This window comes from Mustelus asterias, chromosome 7, assembly GCF_964213995.1.
Source record: "Mustelus asterias chromosome 7, sMusAst1.hap1.1, whole genome shotgun sequence".
NCBI classification, from domain to species: Eukaryota; Metazoa; Chordata; class Chondrichthyes; order Carcharhiniformes; family Triakidae; genus Mustelus; species Mustelus asterias.
Genome location: NC_135807.1, coordinates 84,062,129 through 84,085,995, shown reverse-complemented (window position 1 = coordinate 84,085,995; position 23,867 = coordinate 84,062,129). Strand labels below are relative to the sequence as shown.

The window sequence follows — 23,867 nt, the reverse complement described above, 5'->3', positions numbered from 1 at the left end:
ATCTTATGCCATCCTATCCCTTATAATCCCATGCATTTACCATGGCTAGTCCAACTAACCTACACACCTTTTGACTCAAAACACTGAACCGCATCAATATTTAGTATATTTTGTAAATCTTACTTAATGAAAAGTGATTATAATATTTTAAAAATAGGCAAAAAGTTACAGCATTTAAAAAATCATTATTGAGCGTGAATTTTCTGCCCTGCTGATCAATGAGTGTGGCGGGGTGGGAAATTTAAGTGGTTGGGTAAAAATGCAAATCGCACCCGGCATCAGGCGGTTTGCTAGCCTCCTAGGCCATTTTATCTGACGTAATCAGTCTCACACCAGGTTAAATATTTATAACATAATTTAAATGTGATTCGTGAGCCGAGGACATAATAGTCTGGGCTCACTTTGCTTTCTGACCTCTCCTCACTGACGAGGATAACAGATGGTCTGGGACAGGAGGTCATTGAGCCCCATCGGATGGCCAGGGGCAGGGACAGCAGTCCCCAGGCCCAGCACCTGGCAGTACAAGCCTGACACCCTGGCACTGCCCACCTGGCACCAGGCAGTGCCAACGAGGCAGGGCATGAGAGGGTGGGGCCTCATAGGGGTGGAGCCAGACAGGGAGGGAGGAGGTCAGTGGGAGGGGAGAGGAGGGGGAACTGATGGAGGTGGGAGCTGTTGGTATGGAAGTCCGTGGGCCGGGGATGGGGAGGGGGTGTGGTTGACAGATCTACCATATACTGTGTGTACCTGGAATTCGCTTAGCACTATGAATGTTCACAATCATAAGTTGGCCTTCGCAATAGCACACCATTACCAATATGTGAGATCAGGGCTCATGCCAAACGGTCTGCAGTCGGCTTCCCTGGCAAGTTTAGGCTCTGTCCCCCACCCCCCTTCTATTTAGTTACTATACCTTCTATTCAGTTACCATATCAAAAAGCCTCTTACAACTGTCAATCAAAATGTGAACTCTTGTTCAGCTGAGACACGTGTTTTTGGACCTTTGAAACCTGGCCAATCATTCATAATGAGCTCAGCTGTAGCAATGGATGCTGGAGAATTTCAACAATGAATTCTACTGAAACTGCCAGTGCAAATGGCAATGGCTTTTTCTAAGCTACACCAGATGTCCTGTCAGTCAATGCATTTCAACAGCATGTGTTTACTCTAACTGACTGTGCCAGCCTCATTTTCTCATGCTTAAATAACTTCAGATCATGACATTCAAACAGACCTTATCTACCGTTCAAGAGTATTTATGTGTCCTGAATAAATTTATGATACCCTCCCTGTGAGTTAAGGGTCTGGGAGCAGCAAAAACAGGGTCTGACTGAAGTCAGCACTGATTTCAAATGGCTCTGCTGAGTTTTGGGTTTCCCAACTGTGTGATTTAACTCCTGTTCCTTTCCCCTACCAATGAAAACATTATTGGCCAAAAATGAAAGTAGGATTTCCACATCCAGGTTTAGCTTGCCATTTTTAGAGGCCTCTGGACTTATCCTGACTGCAGGAAAATCTAGCCCTGAGTTTGTGACAGGATGTCTCACCTATCCAGAACATATACAGAAATCTGGACACATTCCGAACAAATTTTTCTGACCTTTATTTTAAATATTTGCGAAATCATGCAGGATGTGCCCCCGATGCGCATTCATGATAGATGAAGCTCCCTTAGTGCTGGATTAGGAAGTTCTGGGGCCTTGGGCATGAAGGATATTGAGGACATTGCGCATCCTTGCACAATCCACTAACCTCTCAATCTGTGAAAACTCACCCTATTGCTGTCTTACACTGGGACATGTAGGTATTGGCAGGTGGTTTCTACAGGCAATAGGTTGGGAAGCAGAGAGGCTAAGTGAGTTCCTTGGGTGGTAATAGAAACTGTCTAATGGACCAGGTTATCACCCTTTTTGGAGGTCCCATACAAGGCATGGACTCTGTAGCCCTGTGTGTCAATGCAACAGTGGAACTCAGCCCAAGGTTCATAACCAAAAGTTATATTTTATACACAGGGCTTCATGATATGGATGCATAAGGGCAAAAGATTGGCTATTCCCGATCGAAAGAAACAGGATATTATATCATCTTCTGGTTGCTGGGAAAAATGTACTCAGGCAGGAAACTGTAAGGAGTGAAAAAAAAAGTTTGTGGTTATTAATATTGTCTGATAAAAAATGATGATAAATGTTCAGGGAGAATAGGCACAGTAGGCCTGTTGTAGGTATTTTCAAGACTCTGATTGGAACAGGACTATTATATAAAGCATGTGAGTGGGAGGGAGCCTGGTGAATGCATCTTTTAAATGAAGATTGGTAGCTTCAATGAGCGTGAGAGACAGGATGAAATGATGATAGAAAAATAAAAGCAAACCACATATTGGAAACTCCTTTTTAAGAAACAAAAATCCAAACAGCCGCAAGTAAGACATTTATTACATATTTTGTCATATTGAAGAATGACAATTTGATGTTTTACACTGCTGATGTTGTGCTTATAGTTTCATTCTCCTGCTGTTCGGAATGGCAGCTCTCTGATAGATTCAGTTGCCTGTGGCCTTATCGTACTGATTTACTCGATATTCAGCATGATCCTGGGAGGGATTTTCGGACCCTTCCTGTTCGCGGAATTTCCTGGTCCTGCCATAGTCAACCCCGCCATGAGTTTCCCAGCAGCAGGACAGGCAATCCATGCAAAACACCGTCAGTGGCCAATGGCGAGCAGCCTCCGCCGTGGGAAACCCTGCTGCAGGGGGGCTGGAAAATTCCGGCCTCTATGTCAAGTAGGATGGGATAATGAGGTAAAGGAAAACTAATACTGTACTCCTTTGTAATACTATGAGATTATGGACAAGAATATTTGTTTCTAAATCTAACCTTGTAGTTTACTAACACCTGACTTTATTCGTTAACCTTCTTTGTCAGATAGTAAAGTGGGAAAACTTAGAAAGAGAGTGCAACTTAGAAAAGATGGCAAGGTAAAGGGATTCTGAGTCAAGTTTTAGATGAGCTTATATGTAGCAAAATGAATAAGACCTGGAGGACTGTCTGTGAAAAACTGCTTGTCTCCCTCTACCAGGTAAGAAACCATGACATGTAGAAGCTTTGCGATATTAAGGAGATTACATACATCAATATGTAGAGTTAGCAGCAGCCACATCAACTCAAGGAAAGTGTCCTCACTCATGGGGCTGAAGATGATTGGGGTGAGAACAAAGAACAAAGAAAATTACAGCACAGGAACAGGCCCTTCGGCCCTCCAAGCCTGCACCGACCATGCTGCCCATTTGAATTAAAACCCCCTACTACCCCTCCGGGGATCATACCCCTCTATTCCCATCCTATTCATGCATTTGTCCAGACGCCCCTTAAAAGTCACTATTGTATCTGATTCCACTACATCCCCCGGCAGCGAGTTCCAGGCATCCACCACCCTCTGTAGAAAAACCTTGCCTTGTACATCTTCTTTAAACCTTGCCCCTCACACCGGATAACAGCCAGAATAATGGATTCCCTGAGCTTGCCTTCTTCAAGGTGGAGATAAAGGTGAGAGGCAAGAACGAAACAAGATCAGAGACAAGGGAGAGTAGACAGAGAGAGAGAGAGGGGGAAATGTTCATTGACCAAAAGACCTGAGAAACCATCCTGTGCACTTTGCCACCCAGGTCTCGACATGGGAGTATAATTAGCGGTAAACTGTAAATCACTGCCTAAGGTTCCTGACATTGCTTATCTGAGAACTCAATAAACTTGTCCTGACTTTGGTTCAATTAAATCGGTTTTCCCCCCAAGTCTATTCCTACAAAGATCCCCAAAATCTTACACTCTCTACCCCTGTGCTGAATGTCACAATCAATTCTCGACATCACAACTTAAGCCTGTTCCCGTTCTCAGCCGATAACCAGTAAGTTTTTGCGAGTAGAAATCAGAAGAAAAATAGGCCTTAATCTTTTCCTTTTCCGAGTTTGGAAACTCAGCCAGATTATCCTGAAACACTGAATTGAATCCTGAATTGAAGTAAAATCCTATTTCTTCTAATATAAAGAATCAAATTCCCAAATAATCTCCTTCTTAGTCTGTTCTTTTTATTCATTCAACGGATGTGTGCTTCGTTGACTAGGCCAGCAATTATTGCCCTTCCCTAGTTGCTCATGAGAAGGGAGTAGTGAGCTGTCTTCTTGAACTACTGCAGTCCCTGAGGTGTGGTTACACCCACAGTGCTGTCAGGGAGAGAGTTCCAGGATTTTGACCCAACGACAGTGAAGGAACAGTGATGTATTTCCAAGTCAGTGTGGCTTGGAGGGGAACTTACAGTGGTGGTGTTCCCAGGTATCTGCTGCCTTTGTGCTTCTAGATGGTAGTGGTTGTGGGTTTGGTGCCACTCTTGCTGATGGGGTAGTAATTAACTGGGTTGGATTTGTACTGCTTTTTGTGTACAGGACACACCTGGGCAAGTTTCCACATTGCTGTTTTGGAGCCAGTGTTGCAGTTGTATTGGAACATTTTGGCGAGGGGTGTGAGAAGTTTTCAAGCACGAGTCTTCACACCGTCCAACTATAACTCTGTAGTGGGTGTCGACAATAAGTTCAGTCTCGCCAATAGTCACCCAAGACTGGGAGTTAGCCAGATAGAGCATTGGGAATGGAGAGATTAAAGAATGTAATGGAGAGCTACAGCTGGATATCATCAGCATATATAACGGTAAAAAAAACTAGTGTCAGAATGAGTCAAAGTGGTGTCACCAAAGAACAACATATAGATGAGGGTAGGATCGGGGGTTAACAGGGTAAATACATGGGGTTATTGGGTCGGATTGTTGTCAATGCAGGCTCGATGGACCAAATGGCCTCCTTCTGCACTGTAAGGATTTTATGACTCTCTGTAAATGGTATGAAGCTAAGTGCTGATAGCTAATTTACGAATGTTGAAAGAGAAGATGGGGTGATAATTAGCAACAGACAGCTCAGTGGCGTTTTTGAGGACGGATGATAACGACGACAGATATGAAAAGAGAAAAATACTAGTTGAGAGGGAACGATCATAGAATCTCTACAGCGCAGAAGCAGGCCATTCAGCCCATCGAGCCCGCACCAAGAACAGTCCCTCCCAGTCCCCATTCCCATAACCCCATGTAATTATCCTGCTAGTCCCCTTGGCACTGAGGGGAATTTGCCATGGCCAATCAACCTAACTTGCACATCTTTGGACTGTGGGAGGAAACTGCAGCACCCGGAGGAAACTCACGCAGACACGGGGAGAACGTGCAGACTCCACACAGACAGTGACCTGAGGTGGGAATTGAACCCGGGTCCCTGGCGCTGTGAGGCAGAAGTGCAAACCACTGTGCCACAGTGTTGCACCATTGGCAATGGGAGATGACCTATGGAAATAGACTCTAGTGGGGAAGGGGTCAAGGGAGCAGGAGTTAACTTTCATGGACAATAAGATCTTTTAGACAGGAGGGGCTGGGTGAAGAGGGGAAAGAGAGTGACATAGGCTCCAAGCTAAAATTGATAGATTATTAAGGAATTAGCTAAGGAGATTAATGAGCAGATAAAGAGGCAGTGTAATGGGTGGTCTTAAATGTAGTGAAATACACGGGTTCTTCATTGCATTAGAGTTGAGGGTGAAGAAATCAAAAGAAAAAGGTTTAAGAAGGCAGTCAATATCTGGAAAATGCTTATCTTTGCCCTGCAGAATGGAGTGGTTAGTTTTAGCAGAAAGGGTGAGGCTTGTAATATTTGCTGTAGTCAAGCACGGTTGGTGTTGAATGGCTAAATTAATTGTGCATAAGGTTTATTCAGTTTACACTCTAAAAATTTGAGAGAGCATAAATGGAACAACAAAAGGGGGAACAGAAAACGGTTAAATCGACTTTCAAAATAGAGATGATGGAACAGCTGAGCAAGTTGATAGCAGCTGAGATGCACGGAGAGACCAGGGTTAGGCAGTTGGAGGTTAGAAGTGCAGGTAAAATGAAGTGGATTTTTTTTTGTTCATGCTCAGTTGTTGAAGGGGGATGGGGGGGGGGGGGGGGGGGGGAACGAGAAGAGTGAAGCACACAAGGAAGTGGTTGGAGATGGCCTTGTTGGTGTTTGAGGTGACAGGAGTAGAAAAGCTATTGCAGATGGTGAGTTTGAGGGGATGGTTATGAAATGGGTCACCAAATCTATGTGTGGAGAACGGTTCAGAGAAGACAGGAGGGCAGTGAGTTCAGAGAAGAGCAGCCAAGGAAAATTACAATCACGATTAAGATCTTGAAAAATACACGTGCAAGTTGTTTCATTTGAAGCATAAGCAGCGCTAAAATTATGCACTGAGTAAAAGAACAATCAGCGGACCATGGGAAACACAGAACAGGAAGATTCAATTCAGTGTCTCAGGCAGCACACTCGTCTTATAATTGGCTTCAGTAATCCTGGATGATGGAGGGCTGAAGAAAATCAACCACCACCAACATACATTTTACTTAGGCATTTAACTTAATGCATTCTAACTTAACAACATAGCCCAAGGTCTTCACAGGAGTATTATAAAGCAAAATTTGACACTGAACCACAAAGTGGGTTCACTAATGTCCTTTAGGGAAGGAAATCTGCTGTCCTTACCCTGTCTGGCCTACATGTGACTCCAGAGCCACAGCAATGTGGTTGACTCTCAACTGCCCTCGGGCAACTAGGGATGGGCAATAAATGCTGGCCAGCCAGCGACACCCATGTTCCATGAATGAATAAAAAATGAGGGGAAGTGGCAAAAATCTTGGTTAAAGAGGCAGGTTTTAAAGAATGCCTTAAGGCGGAAAGAGGTGGAGCTGGATGTCGTCAACAGTCAGGTGAAGACTTGATGCTGTGAATCAGTCAAGACAGTGTTGCCTTATGACTCCATTCAAATGTGAAAGTTAGAAGTGTCTACATTTGTGGTACCATAATTATTGAATAGTGTGCTGTCATTCGCCGTCACACTTCATACATAAAAATCATCTACTCGAGTGCTGTACTAAAGAGTAGCTATTGCAATTTGTCTTGATTACAACTTAGTTATATATGCAGAACATGTGGAAATAATTGTTAATTCCAACATCCATTTCTCTAAATTGATTGCATTCATGAACCTGACACCACGGCAAAGGAGTTTTGTGGAGATGCCACTCTTTAATGAGGAGATTCTGCTGAAAATATCGGACTGCTATAGCAGCTTTATCACCAGCAGAGGGGGATCTTCATTGGTTATTTCGGAGTTTCAGTGCCAAGAATGCAGAGACAGTAACATTCGATTTTGGCAGTAACACAGGAGATAGCGAATTGACAGCTTGTTCTTTTGAACAGACCCTATTGTGAGTCCTCACCGACCTTTTGTGTGGGAAGCCTGTGACTCCAGACGACAAAATAAAACATTAAATAAAAGACAAACCAACGGAACAAAACCAATATTGCTTCGGCAGATCAAGCTGGAAGAAATATTCAAGAAGGCCTCCCAACAGAGTGCATCAACACTCTGCACCCTAAATAGCTACAGCACATCTCAAAACCATGAATATTTGAATACCTAAATGCAATGGGCCCCAAGAGTTTCAGATAAAGGATAGTCAACCTGTAGCTTCACCTTATGTATCTGAGTACTTTAATTCACTATTGCAACCAGTAATTATTTTTGGAGATACAAATCATTATCTGAAAGAGTTTATCCGTTTTGGTGATGACAGTGCATGCCTTACAATCCTAGTTCATGGCACTAGTCCACAGAGGGAGGGGAAAGGACAGAGTGGTGTGATGAAGGGAATTATAACCCTGGAAACAGGCAGATGAGTGATGCACTCAATGATTTTTCCTATTAACACTACAATGCTATTATAACCTGTTCTTCTGAGCAAAGACACCAAAGGCTGACTGGGTCTTTATTTAGATAGACAGATCACACGCCAATGATATGACTGATTGTGATTTTATCTCAGGACTGAGCGGGAAGTCACTGTGATTCACCTTCCCGGCTGAAGCAAGTCAGAAGAGGATTGGGATGTGAATAAATAAAGTAAGCTTTTTGCTTTCCTTTGTTGAGTGAGAAGGGACAGCGCTTCCTGCTGGGAATCGGCACCAGCTTAGTCAGAACTAAACTAGTTTGTCACTGGGAGTTAAGATGACCAACCTCGATCTGCAATCACTGGAGGATCTTGGTTCCAAATTCACATCCTCTGTGCTCCCTCACTATACCAGCAGTTTGGATTTCCTTTATGGTCCCAGCTGTGCTATTAAGATGTAAGCAGATGGTGGAATCTGAATTCAGTTAATAAATCTGGGATATAAAGCTAGTCTCAGTAATGGTGATCATGATACGATGACCGATTGTTGTAAAACCTATCTGGCTCACTAATATCCTTGAGGGAAGGAAATCTAGTATCTTTACCTAGTCTGGCCTACATGTGACTCCAGACCCACATTGTTCAATTGGGCAGCACATCTTTTTGGACTGATGGTAGCGTCTACTAGTGGAAAATACCACTAGTGTAGCCACTGCATTATATTAGTTTGAAATGACTTGTTTAACCTGTTCAAATTGTCAGGATACTTTGTCTTTCCGGGGTAATCTGAGGTAGACCGCATTTTTCAGCTCATTTGCGGGTTTGTGTGATACAATTTGAATAGCAGGTTAAGTGAGCCATTTTATGCTGCTACTATGCTGTGGCTACGCAAAATGGTATTTTCCATCAACTGCCAGTCCAAAAAGAAATTCTGCTCACCACAAACTGAGCAATGCCGTCTGTGAAATTCAGTGCCAGTACGATGCCAGTTACGCAGACTGCACATCCCAGCGATTGGTGCAAGTTAAATGTTTCAGCAATATGTTTCCCTTTTCAGCAATATTGAGTGTAAACCACAAGGCAGCCACTCTGTCTGCATCTGTTTTTTTATTAGTGTCACAAATCAGCTTACATTAACACTGCAATGAAGTTACTGTGAAATTTCCCTAGTCACTGCAGTCCGGCGCCTGTTCGGGTCAATGCACCTAACCAGCACGTCTTTCAGAATGCAGGAGAAAACCGGAGCACCCCCGGAGTAAACCCACACAGACACGGGGAGAACGTGCAAACTCCACACTTACAGTGACCCAAGCCGGGAATTGAACCCAGATCCCTGGTGCTGTGAAGCAGCAGTGCTAACCACTGTGCCCAATTCCGGGTGAGAGCAGGAAATAGCACTGATAAAGGCATCGATGTACCAGAAAAAGAGGCGAGGGAGGGGATTTAAGTAGGACTGGGATAAAAAGAATGTTCCACATATCCCACAAAAAGACAGGTAGTGAGGACCTAAAAGGATCTCCTTGGCAACATGTTTTATTTGGAGGAATTGAGTGGAGTCAAAGGAGAAGCTGTTCAATGTGAGGACAGGTTTCACCAGGCACAGGAAGTTGCTGGTGGATGAGGTTACATAAGAATCACAGACATAGGTGGGAAGAGACTGGACATGTGGAGAAACTGAAATAATAGGAAGAACTCAGGAAGCTATGGTGAATCTTTATAAAACATGGATTTTGCCTCAATTGAAGTATTGTGCCCAATTCTGGGTGCCAACCACGTTAGGAGGATGTGGAGGCATTAAAAAAAAGTAAAGTTTATTTATTTTATTAGTCACAAGTAAGGATTACAGTAACACTGCAATAAGGTTACTGTGAAATTCCCCTAGTCGCCACAGTCCAGCACCTGTTTGGGTCAATGCACCTAACCAGCATGTCTTTCAGAATGTGGGAGGAAACCGGAGCACCCGGAGGAAACCCACACAGACACGGGGAGAACATGCAAACTCCGCACAGACAGTGACCCAAACCGGGAATTGAACCCGGGTCCCTGGCGCTGTGAAGCAGCAGTGCTAACCACTGTGCCACCGTGCCATCCCCACTGTGCTACCGTGTCACCCATTAGAAAGGGCGCAGAAAAAGATTCACAAAAATGGCTCCAGTGATAAAGGACTTAAATTATATCGACAGATTGGAGAAACTGGAGTTGTTATACTGAGAGAAGAATGAGCAAATATTTGATAAAGTATTCAAAATCATGAGGTGTCTAGGCAGGATAGTTTGGAGGAAACTGTTCCCATTGGTGGAAGGATCAGAAGCCAGAGCATTTAAGATGAATGTGAAAAGAACCAAAATGGCAGGAAAAGCTTTTTTCTGTAGCAAGTAGTCAGGATGTGGATTGCATTGCTGGGATGAGGCAGATGCAACTGGAGCTTTCAAAAGGGAATTGCATAATTATCCGAATGGAAAGAAAATGCAGGGCTAAAGGGAAAAGAGGGGAGGAATGGGATGAGTGGAGAGCTGGAACAGACATGGCAAGCAGAATGGCTGCTTCTGTGATGTAACCATTCTATAGTTCTATAGTGCAAGGCAAAAGAAATTGGGATAAAAAGAACAAAAGATGGGGGAGGAGGTACAAATAGGAAACAGCAGATTCATCACCAACAACTCATATCTGACAAATTAGGTCAGTGCTTATGATCTAATGGACTCAACATAGAGTTCAACAATTTCAGATCATAGCTTATTTGCTTGTCCCATTTCCATTCTCTTTTGCTGTGCTCATTATCCCTTTTGTCATTTAACCTCACCTCTCTTCCACCCTATCATAGAGCTTCCTCCTGTTCTTTATCCTGCCCCACCCCCTTTTTTTCCAACCTCTGTACTTGTTTAAAACCTGCTAAATCTCCTCATGGTTCCATTTCTGATGAAAGGTCACACAGTTGAAACGTTAACACTTTTTTTCCCACCTACAACTGCTACCTAACCTTCTAAGTATTTCCGCAATTTTCTGTTTTTATTTCAGATTTCCAGCATTCACAGTATTTGCTTTTGTTTAAAATCTGATTCTGCTGATATTCTCCTTGGAGTGTTGTATGTCGAACATTCCCAACTGTTATAGGGATTTATAGTGCACACAATCTGCTCCTGGGCCTGGCTAAATTTGCCATAAACAGGTCCAGGCAGCGGGCAACCGAGCGGGTTGTCCAACCAGACTGCCTGCCCCTAAACTCCAGCTATATTTGCAGCTGGGTGTCCCTGGAGAGAGAGCATGTGGTGTCCAAGGGCACTGTTGAGGCCTTCTGTGCCTGCTGGGCACCACAGGGGCTGGGGTGTATTATCGACCCCTTTAATCACATTTTAGTTTGAGCTTTTAAGTTTCCTTTCTATTTTGTTTTGGGTGCTTCCCTTCTTTTTGGGGACTGTGCCTTTTGATTTGTCCCTCAGTTAATTTGATTTAATTTAATTGTTTTACCAAAAAGATTCACAATGATTCCTGCCCGGCGATTATTCAGCACAAGAATTCTAATTCTCAATTATCTCTCTGCCTCCTTGAAATTCTATGATTCTTTGTAAAATCACAGAATGGTACAGTGTAGAAGGGGGCCATGTTTCACACCGAATCTTCACCAACTCTTTCAAACTGCAATCCAGTTAATCCTACCCTTCCATTTATTCCCCATATCCCTGACTTATTTTTCCTTCAAATATTTGTCCAAATCACTTCTGCAGGCCACCGTTGAATCTGTATCCACTATCCTAAGAGGCAGTGCATTCCAAATCCTGACTGCTTATTCTGTAATTCTCCTCATGTCACCTCTGGTTCTTTTGCCAATCACATTAAATCTGTGTCCTCTCGTTATTAATCATACAGTCATTGGAAACAGTTTCTCTTTATTTATTGTATCTAAATCGTTTATGATTTTGAACAACTCGATCAAATCTCCTCTTGGCCTTCTCTGCTCAAGGGAGAACGACCTCAGCCTCTCCAGTCTATCCACAGAAGTGTAACTGCTCATAGTTGGAACCACGCCACTAGATCTCTTCTGTACCCATTCCAAAGCCTTTGCATCTTTCCTGAGGTCTAACGTCCATAATTGGAAACGATACGGCAGCTGAACGAATTATATTGGTTCAGCCTAACTTCCCGGCATTTGCACAACTGATCCTGTGCTGAATCACCTCATCAATTTTGGCCTTTTGAGAGAGGTGACTGCCAAGTTTGGAATATGCTGAACAGATTCTGGAATCTTCCTGTCAACATATATAGCAGGTGGAATATTTGCCTGACCAGGTGTGGGCTGATACATGAGCTTTGTTTTGGCAACAGTCAAAGACAGACTGAATCTGTTGTGTGCAGAATTCAAGAGTGAGAACCCAATGTTTGACAACAGGGACCTCCTTAAGTCAGCAAATGTACAGAGCAGTTGCTGTCACCAGACTCCTAAACCGAAGTGAGACCTGGGCTGTGCATCAGTGACACATAAAAGGACGACACACCATCAGCAATGTCTTTGCTAGGTCCCCTGGATTCAATGGGCGGCTCATCATATACACCGGTGTCCTTCTTGAGGCCAGCTCCACATTCAAACAGATGGACTGGACACTGTGCCCAAGAGGCTGAAAAGTGCCTCCCTCACCAGGTCCCGTTTTCTCAACTCTGAAATGGTCAGCATTCCAGGAGAGGACAAAGAAAACACTTCAAAGAAACTCGGCAGCTCTCCTTGAACTGCAACAGAATCGGCATTTACGACTGGGGGAAGCTTGTTACCAATCGTTCAAAATGGCGAAGAACTTGTCCATCAAGCTGCAACACCTTTTGTATCCAAATGCCTCAATGATGAGGCAGCGTCGGGGTAGAGAAGGAAGGAAAAGGGAGCAAATTCTGCACTTTGGATTCCAATACCTGCTAGCACGCTTTCCCCCATAGTCCAAAAATCTGCGGGTGGAGAATCAGCCTAAGGAGAGTCCTGGCGGAAACACCTGTCTCTAAGTGAACATCATCCTCGAATCGAGGGACAGCTGCTGCCGATGGCCTGCTCTTATATAACCCAGGATTCCAGTTGCTTTGTTAACCTTTGTTAACCTGTCCTGACACCTTCAATGATTTTTGCAGGCACTCTCAGTTCTCTTTCTTCTATTCCATTTAAAAGGTTGCCATTTAACATGTATTGTCTCTCGTTATTCTTCCTACCAGTAGCACCTCACACATTTCTGAGTTAAATTTCAAGTGTCACGTGTCCACTGTTCTGAGATTGGGTCATTCTGTTATGGACTCTAGACATGGGACTTGGTTCTTCGATGGACTGTAGATGTGCTCTTTATCTGCTCAACACTTATTACTACATTTAAACAGGTTATAGAGTAGGCATGTTGCTCCTAGACATGATTCCAACCTCTCTCTTGAGTCTAATATTGGACAGATTAATGTCAGTGGTACATCATCATTTATAGCAGACATTAGCATAGAATCATAGAATCCTACAGTGCAGAAGGAGACCATTCGGCCCATCGAGTCTGCACTCAACACAATCCCACCCAGGCCCTATCCCTATAACCCATGCATTTAGCCTAGCTGGTCCCCCTGACACTAAGGGGCAATTTAGCATGGCCAATCCACCTAACCCGCACATCTTTGGACTGTGGGAGGACACCAGGGCACAAGGAGGAAACCCCCGCAGACTCAGGGAGAATGTGCAAATAGCCCAACTGTTAATGCTTTATCCTACACCACCTAGTCCACCAGTCTGTCTGCATCCTCTATTACTATCTTCCTACACTTTCAAGTTTTGCATCGGCTGAAAATGTGCCATACACCTTCTTGTTTCAGGGTATTATATCGTAGATTGCAACATGTAAGTCAACCCTGTTTTTTTGGTGCCATTGCAGATACTCACCATATAAGTTGGCTTTCCTTTTTAGCTATGAAATGTTATATTCACATTAATAGTCAGCCTCAGTTTTTCACCCCAGAATTTTGTGCTGTACTTCCCTCATACTGTAAGTTGCCACATAGGATCAAGCAGGCGGCAAGGGCTGTGTTGCAGAGATGTGTGGGAGTTTAAGACACGCCCACACATAACAGACTGCACATGGCATGGCAAGAGATGAACAGAAATAGATCCTGCAGCAAAAAGAATGAAGTACAAAACTGCTCTCAAGCTAAACATCATAATGTTAACTTGTCAAATAATCGTGTTAGAGAATTCAGTGTTAGTGAAAGCCTGGTGGCAGAATGGAAGAAGGAATCTACCCTGAAGAAGATGTCCAAGATCAAATGCACCATGAGAACTGGGACCAGCCATCTGCCTGATCTTGAGAAGGATCGGAATGATTCCTTGAAAATCGTCAGAATGGTTGTATTGTTACCAGAATTACAATGTGGATATATATATTAAAATGTGCCCAGTCAAACCCTGAGGCCAGCAAAGATTTCAGACCAATAGTTGGTTAATGTAGTGTGGTGTTAGTTCTATAGAAGGGCCATATGGATTCAAAACGTTCACTCTGTTTCTGCCTCCACAGATGCTGCCAGATCTGCTGAGTTTATCCAGCATTTTCGGTTTTTATTTCAAATTTTCAGCATCTGCAGTATTTTCATGTTATTGTATTAGCTCTTTACGGAATGAAACGGCTTAATGTTGTGACGGAAGGTGAAGTTTGCTTAGAGACTATCAAGAGGCCGCAATGCCAAAATGACCAGTTTCCAGTAATTCATCCTCAAACAGTGGCAAAAACAGGAGTACCCATTAAAACACATTGGTAACATGGATGTAGTGTCCATGAATTTCGATATAGTTGGCAGCCAAATTGTGGAGTAGAAAGATTTGAAAATAGTTCCAGTGAAAATCACAGGACAAGTTTCACAATGGTACTAGCTTGGATGGCTGACAGAACAAAATTAAAACCAATGGTAATCTTCAAACATAAAGCATACTGAACAGCAAGTTCCCTGCAGACGGTTTTGTGCATGCCCATGGCAACAGCTAGATGGATGAGGATGGAATGAAATTATGAATCCATAATGTGTGGAATAGGCATTCTCATGGCCTACATGAAGAATGCAGCTTATTAATATGGGACTTGTTCAGATCCCATACAGCCTTTCAGATCGAGAGATGCTTCAAAGAATTGACACCCACATTGTAGTTATACCAGGGGTCTAATATCTGTAGTTCAACTTTGAAGATGACCTTGCTGGTGGAACTGGAGGCTATTGAAGCCCCCTGGGTGGTTGGGGCAAGGCCGGGCAGTATCAGCCTGGCAGTGCCCACTGGGCACCCTGAAACTGCCCACAGGGAACCGTGGCAGTGCCCACCAGGAACCCTGGCAGTGCCAGGGTAGTGCCAATGGGGTTGGGCCTGAGGGTGATGGAGCCTGAGATGGGGTGGAGCAATGGTGAGGTGAGGTGGAGGGGGAGCTCTGCAGCAGGGGAGGGAACTCTGCAGGAGGGGGGGGTGCTGATCGCTGGGGGCAGTGATCGTGGGTGAGAAGAAGTCTGCAAGGGTGGCGGTTGGGGAGTGTGGGGAACTCTGCAAAGTGGCAACTGGTGGATGGGGGGGAATGTCCGTGGGTGGGTGGGTGGGAGACTGACACCCGGCACAGGGAGCGATTGGCAGTGGGTCTCGGTGTCTAGTTTGCCAGAGAACAATAATTCTGACATGCCGGATGGACTAATGCAGGAAATTGTCTGCCCAAGGTCCTCCACTCTCCTTCCCAAATGCCTCCCAGTGAGATCGACAAATATTTGGCTAAACCAGTCATGGCTGCAATCAGGATGGAAATTGCTGATTAGCTTTGCAACTGCTAGGGTGCTGACAACAACTTCATTAATTACCTTGGAGGTGTTTCTCCACTGCTAGTGCTCTAGTGCGCGCTCTGGTTTGCTTTTTCAAATATGCTATGTAAGAAAATCCTACTTCTAGCAGATTATGGCGATGAATTTTCATGAGAGTTCTCCTGATCATCTGTCATAACTTTGGCAGAAGAACATGGAAACTACAGATGGAGATCAACACTGTTTCCAAGTTTTCCAAGGCTCGTCTGCCAAAGCTATGGTACACATTCAGGAAACCTTTTGTGGAAGTTCACTCAGGAAAACTGCAAGATTGGGGAGCCATAATCGGCCTCTGTGACCCTGGATTGGAAGAGTAAACTTGGTTCGGGCTCCCTGCTTGATTGCCATCTAGTGCCTCTCAATTTAAGTAGGTTGCCAAGCGTCACTTAATTGTCACATTTGAAGATTGGCCACTTTGGCACAGTACCAGTGGAGATGGGAAGAGGGCAGAAACTGCCAAAGCAGACAAAAGAAAGTGATGTTCAATGAGGTAATGAAATGGTACCTGAGTAATATCAGCCTCAGGCTTCATTGTGCGAGGGATTTTTTCTGTCATTACTGCAACCCCGAGCTTCTCTATTGTACACTAAGCTACATCTGTGATTGCCAAGTTTGTTATTAGCGCTTTGTTACGGTTGCTAGGGAACACCATAGCAACTTACAGTTACATCTGCATAAGCACAAAGATGACATGTTCCTTTATAATATTGGCTGGCAGAGCAGTTGACTCTGTACTGAGACAATGGGGTAGAAATTGGTATGCGTTGCAGTCAGTTGTTGGGCATAAAGTAATGAATAGCATACCAATTTGGCAGTGGGGATGGCCTGCGTTTCATTTGCGTTGGTATAGGTCCTAAAGATTAGGAATCCCCATGTCTAAAAACAGATTTTTGAAATTTGTTGCTGATAAGTGGAAAGGCTCCGGTTTCACTGAGCAGGATTGCTTCCCCAAATCCAAAGGAGCTGCAATTGCTCTTACTCCCTTATTTAGAATTTTAATCCCAGTAACCCCCAATCCCCAACCACCCCTCTCAGGATTGATGTGAAAGCTATTGCCAGGGAAGTAGGCAGCTCGGGTTTTGATGTCTACACTTGACTGACCTGCCGGTGAGAGTTCCCTGCACTGGTAATTCATGTTGAGTAATATGATGAGGTCCAAGGACCAACGTCCATTGATCTTTGTGTCTTTTGGTTCAGGCACGGACTGGTCATGCAGTGTTAGGAAAACAGGCACAGACCAGCATCTGAGCCAATTTATTCCAGTAGCAGAATCTGGACTCGAGGCTGAGGAACTGAATTTCCAGGGCATACTCCCATCTATCCACTGTAACTTTGGGCCATGGAATTCCTGGAAAAAGACAGATGGGCCCTCAGCTTAATACTTTTTTTAATTGATTTGTGGGACATGGGTGTTACTGGCTGGCAAACATTTATTGTCCATCCCCGGTTACCCTTGGTGGGCAGTTGAGAGTCAACCACATTGCTATGGCTCTGGAGGCACATGTAAACCAGGCCAGGGAACATTAGTGAACCTGATGGGTTTTTATGACAATCAACAATGGTTTCATGGTCATCAGTAGATTCTTAATTCCAGATTTTTAAAATTGAAGTCAAATTTCACCATCTGCCGTGGCGGGATTCGAACCCAGGTCCCCAGAACATTAGGTGAGATTCTGGATTAATAGTCGAGCGAGAGTGCTGAAGTGAAAGGTTACAGAAATCATCTCCTGCTCTTTGGTTTCTGTATCAATCTGCTTCACTGCAGCCACAGCAGTTTCACTTTCAGCTGGCGTCGAGGTGTAAACCATGTGGAATCATAAAACAAAATACAAATCCTACATATTCATCAGAATTCACAGCTGGAAATAAACAGCCAGAACCACAGCCACATTCGTACGTTTTCCACATTGCAATCTGTTTACAGACTGACTCATTTTTATCAAACTAAAGATTTCTGAACAAATCTCATTCAGAAAGCGTCTCATAACCCGAGCGCCAAGCTCTTCCTGAACAACACAGGTATTTTACCTAAAAGCTACAAAGACTACATGAGGCTTATTTTGAGCCCACCTGGATAGCAAATGGATAGCCAGATCATTCACTAGTCTCCATTTCAGGCTTGGCATGTTTTGACTCCTGTCCTAATTTAAACAATGCCAATGCGCAAGCAGTACAGAGTAGATACACGTTGGGAAAGATTGGGCACCCAATGGGGCAAGTTTCGAGTTAAGGGGTAGCAGGTTGTTTCAGGGGGATATTGCAGGAGGTGGGGGTGGGGTCGACAGGTGGGCAGGGGATGGGGAGGGCGTGCTTTCCCTATTGGAAGAGCACACTGCTACTTTTGGCTGCATAAGTAAAGGACCACACACTTGGTCCTTCCCAACAGCTGCTCAGCTTGGTACAGAAACGACACTGGGTGGCACAGTGGTTAGCACTGCTGCCTCACAGCACCAGGGTTCGATTCCCGGCTTGGGTCGCTGTCTGTGTGGAGTTTGCACATTGTCCGCATGGGTTTGCCCTGGGTGCTCCGCTTTCCACCCACAGTCCAAAGATGTGCGGGTTAGGTGGATTGGCCATGCTAAATTGCCTCTTAGTGTCAGGGGGACTAACGAGGGTAAATGCATAGGGTTATGGGGATAGGGCCTGAATGGGATTGTGGTCGTTGCAGACTCGATGGGCCAAATGGCCTCCTTCTGCACTGTAGGATTCTATGATTCAAGAAGACAGTGACTTACCAGCTCAGCGCCATCTCCTCATTGTAGCCTCTTACTCAGTACACTAACTCTTTTTTAGAAGCCCTGACTCCAACACTACCTCCTCCATGGAATGTCCTCACTTAGTTCCTCCTCCTCAAGTGCCCCTGTCACAGCAAAGTGCCATCCTCTCAAATAGTACAACACCTCCCCATTGAAACCTACACCTCACACATTCACAATGATGTATTACTGAAATCCAAACACTATCACTGGGAGAGAAGGAAAATCATTTGACAAAACCACAGAATTATTGCTATTGAGAAAACAAGATTATAAACCACCAGCAATGTCGCAAAGTGTACAAAAGAGATAAGTTAGAAAGTATTAGTTGGGTGATAACAAGTTGTGTTTTAAAAACTTGACTATTGCAGAAAGATGGCAATTTTGAGGGCACAGAGGAGACCCCTAGTTCTGAGATCCTGGGACAGCGTGTGTCATGTTAAGTGTTTGCACTGAGGACACACTCCCGAAAGGGGGAATAACTTGTACACTGTCTTTACATAGCCTTAAAGGAACAAGAAAAGGAAGTCCAAAGGAGCAAAAACCACAGCTTTTTAAAAGAATGCACTCATAAGCCAAAATTTATTGCTGATCCGTAAATATCCTGGAGAAAGTGATGGCAATGCTGAATTGTGTGGTCACAATAGAGTATTGGAGTTAGTATAGCAACAGTATAAAACTCCAGGATTTGGACCCAGTGACAAAGAAGGAATGGTGATGTAGTTTCAAGACAAAATAACATGTGGCTTGGAGGGAAACTTGTAAGCGATGGTGTTCCCACGCACTTGCTGCACTTGTCTTTCTAAGTGGTAGAGGTTGGAAGCTGCTGTTGAAGGAGGCATGATGAGTTGCTGCAATGCATCTTGTAGATGGCACACACACTGAAAGGACAGTACTGCCAGCGGCTGTAAAGATGATTCAATTGGCCATGAATCATTTCACATTCTTTCCAGTCTGGAGGAGATGACATTCCAGCATCTCCAAAAATGTGCAGGCTAGGTTGATTGGTCGAGCTAAAATGTTCCTTAGTCTCAGGGGATTGGCAAGGAAAAGACATGGGGTGGCAGGGATAGGGCCAGGGTGGGATTGTCGTCAGTGCGGGCTTGATGGGCCGAAAGACCTCCTTCATCACAGTAGGGATTCTATAATTCTATTCTATGATTCTATGATCTCACAATTTGCCATGCTATGTTGTACAAAGGAGGTTACTGAAGCTCTCTGTATGCTTAGGGGAATTGAACTCTCTTCTTGCAAAGACACAGTGAGCGTGTGGCTTTGGCAGGATAGTAGGTTTCCATGTGCTACATTGGGTATCACTGACTGCACACATGTTGCTTTGCGGGTGCTACATCTAGAAGCACAAAGTGGCACAATTGTAAAGATTCACCTTGTTCACAGTCCACCTGGTGTATGTCCTGATATTCTGGTAGCAGTCATGATGCCTTTATCCTGAGGCAGCCGACTGCACATCAGTATTTGAGCTACAAGAAGAAATCAGGGAGTGGCTACTGGGTGATAAGGACTTTTCACTGACCATGTTATAGAAGCCCTGACTCCAACACTATCTCCTCCATGGAATGTCCTCACTTAGTTCTTCCTCCTCCTCCTCTGCAAGTGCCCCTGTCACAGCAGAGCACCATCTTCTCAAACAGTACAACACCTCCCCATTGAAACCTATACCTCACATATTCACAATGATGTGTTACTGAAATCCAAACACTATCACTGGGAGAGAAGGAAAATCATACAACAAAACCACAGAATTGTTGCTATTGAGAAAACAAAGTAAAAAACCACCAGTAATTATTTATTTATTAGTCACAAGTAGGCTTACATTAACACTGCAATGAAGTGACTGTGAAGATCCCCTCGTCACCACACTCCGGCGCCTGTTCGGGTACACAGAGGAAGAATTTAGCATGGCTAATACACCTAACCAGCACATCGTTTGGACTGTGAGAGGAAACCGGAGGACCTGGAGGAAACCCACGCAGACACGGGGAGAACGTGCAAACTCCACATGGACAAGTTGGGAATCGAACCTGGGTCCCTGACGCTATGAGGCAGGAGTGCTAATCATTGTGCCACCATGTTGCAAAGTGTACCAAAGAGATAAGTTAGAAAGTATTAGTTAGATGAGAACAAATTTGTTTTAAAAACTTGACAATAATAGAAAGATGACAATTTTGAGGGTGCAAAGGAGTCCCATAGGTCTGAGATCCTGGGGCAGCATGTGTCATGTATCGGTGACCCATACACACATAAATCAGAGCCATGTTGCTACATGGAATGCCGTTGAGTAAACATTGCGGTGCTTAGTCGATGCTCCCAGTGGCTGGAGGAGTCCTGCAGTACTTTCCAAAGCACATGACATGATTCACCCAACTCTGGTGCATCCTCGTCATCATGAGGGCACAGCCCTTATCATCAGGTATAGAGCGAGCTCCTGAGAAGGAGAGGTAAGAGAAGGAAGAAGAGGATGAAGAGGGGGAGTAAGAGGAGCAAGAGACAACCAACATAAACTTGGGTAATGTGCCTGTCATGGTTGAATAGCTAGCAGTAAGTGCAAGCTGTGGGATGTGGGTACAACACTTGCAGCAGTGCTAAGTGTATGAGTGCAAAGTGAGACTACAAGTGTAAAGTATGAACACTGACTGATAGAGATTGCTGTTAAGTGGGAATGGGATTCAGTGCATACAACATGCTGCAGATGCAGCAAGCTATTAGGAAGGCTAATGGAATGTTAGCCTTCATCGCAAAGGTTTTGAGTACAGGAGTAGTGAGATTTTGCTTCGATTGTATAGACCGCACCTGGTGTATTATGTGCAGTCTTGGTCTCCCTACCTTGGGAAGGATAATTTGCCATTGAGGGAGTGCAATGAAGGTTCACAGGGTTTATTCCTGGGATGGCAGGATCTCTGTGAAGAAAGACTGTGCAAGCTGGGCCTGTGTTCTCTAGAATTTCAAAGACTGAGAGGCTGAAGAGATATACAGGGTAGATGCAGATGTCTCCCTTGTTGGGGAGTCTAGAACCAGAGAACATAATTTCCAAATAAGGGGGAAACCATTTTGGACTGAGATGTGGAGGATTTTTTTACTCAGAGGGTTGTGAACCTTTGGAACTCTCCACCCAGAGGGCTGTGGAAGTTCAGTCATTGAATGTGATTAAAGTAGAATCACAGAATCCTACAGTGCAGAAGGAGGCCATTCGGCCCATCGAGTCTGCACCGAACACAGTCCCACCCATGCCCTATCCCTCCGCTCCCTCCCCTCCCCCCCTCTGCTCCCTCCCCTCTGCCCCCTCCCCTCCCTACCCTTGCTCATCCCCCTGACACTAATGGCAATTTTAGCATAGCCAATCCACCTAACCCGCACATCTTTGGACTGTAGGAGGAAACTGGAGCACCCAGAGGAAACCACGCAGACACAGGGAGAATGTGCAAACTCCACATAGACAGTGACCCAAGCCAGGGCTCGAACCTGGGTCCATGACGCTGTGAGGCAGCAGTGCTAACCACTCTGCCTCCATGCTGCCCACAGTAGAGTAGGACAGATTTCTAAATGCCAATGGCATAAAGGGATATGGGAATAGTGTGGACAAAAGGCATAGAAGTGGATGATGAGCCATGATTATAATGAATGGTGGAGCATGCTTAATGGGCTGAATGTCCTACTCCTGTTCCTATGTTCCTAACAGTGTTTGAGGCTAGAGGTGTAGTTGGTGGGATCTGGCAACTGAAGACACATTCATTAATCTTGATCATTCATGTGAAGTCACTGAACTACTCATTCAGATCCTCAGGGTTACACTGCTGGCATTAAACATGCTCCCATTGTCTTATCAAAAGGCATCCTGGTTCCCTGTGGGTAATTGGGACCTTGGTCCTCCTATTCATTTGCTGGACCATGATCTCCAGTTCTGTGATGAAGAACCTTGGAGCTCGCATTGTCTCCTTTGCACCACAGCCACTGCCTTTGCAGGTCAGACACTTCCAGAACTCCCCTTCAAGAGGTGCAGCTTAGCTTTAACAATGCACATTAGCTTGAACTACCCACTCATGATTTTACACTCACCACTCGGGTGTGCCACATGCAAAAGTACATTTAGCATTGGCTGGATTCCCCTAACATGCAGCTGTGTAGACAGCACAAAGCTTATGTGTTACCTGTATCAGAAGTAACAGGGCAGGTTAATCATGCAATGAGATCCCTGCAGCTGGTTTTGGAATTTACTTTGACTGAAAAATTACATTTTTATTGAAAGGATCTTAGGTTGAGGTTCTAAAAGAACCTTTTCTTAAGAATCATAAGAATGGGAGCAGCAATAGACAATTTAGCCTCTCGAGCCTGCTCCACCATTTAATATGATCTTGGCTGAACTCATCTCGACCTCAACTCCACTTTCCTGCATGCTCATCCTTCTAACCTTTACTAATTAAAAGTCTGTCCACCTCTTCCTTAAATTTACACAATGTCCCGGCATCTACCACACCAATTTCAATTTGGGTGGGGGGGGGGGGGGGGGGGGGGAGCAGTGGTTCCATTCTGCACAACAGTGCACTCAGCCCCAATGTATGCACACAGCTTTGATTTGACATTTCTGAGGTTTCGTAGCAAGCTGAAATCATTGAAACCTTGTCCATTCCTCTGGAAACCTTTGATCTCTAATAGATTCAAGGTGCTGTGCCTTGCGGAAGACTCCATTGACAGCTCAATGGATTTCTATCATGCTCCAGCTACCTGTGTTTATTTTTATTTCCCTTCATGCTTGAATGCACCACAAATACCCCATTAATCCTAACCACATTGTTGACAGAAGACTAGAAGCCTGATTGACAGCCTGTGATTTCTTCAAAACGATTGTGAATTGCAAGAGAGGAAGTTAAACCACAGGCTGCCAATCAGGCTTAGAATCTTCTGTCAATATTGTGGAAGTGCTGCAGTGTTGAAGGTGCTGTTTGTTTACAAGAGATGCTGAACCAAGGCAGCTTGACTTTCAGCTAGATGTACAAAATCCTGTGTTACAAACACCCAATGCTCACTCTGCCTGTGGACTGAGGTTTTTCAGTGATGGTGATCCTATCCCCATTCCCCCTTTATCTCAGCTAAACATTGAGGTTTACGATATCTAAAGCAATGACACAGGTCTCTGAATGGCATCAATATTCATATCACATGAGGTTGTGTATGTCATGGCAATGGTAGGTGAAGACCTTGCGTTATTCTCAAAGAAATGTCTTTGAACAAAAAGTAGGGCAAGTCCTGTGGTGTGAAAAGTGATGTAAAAGAACGGCTATGAGTAAAGAAAATGCCTTAGTTCCAGGAGACGTTGCTCATTAACTTCCCCAATATCCAGGTGCTATGTGAATGAGTAGTTAAATGCGTAGTTAAAGTTGTATGGGTGTTAGAAGTTGCTTCTGGGCATGAGAGCTTTGACTTTACTTGGCCATCCTACTGAAATCATTAAATTTCTTTCTGCAAGGATTGCAA

At 44.4% G+C, this 23,867-nt stretch overlaps 1 protein-coding gene across 3 annotated transcripts in view; it reads right to left on the bottom strand.

The window, feature by feature from the left end:
• The window catches only part of pkia (cAMP-dependent protein kinase inhibitor alpha), a 124,326-nt gene that overhangs the window by 8,742 nt on the left and 91,717 nt on the right, over positions 1 to 23,867 (bottom strand). The window lies entirely within an intron of this gene.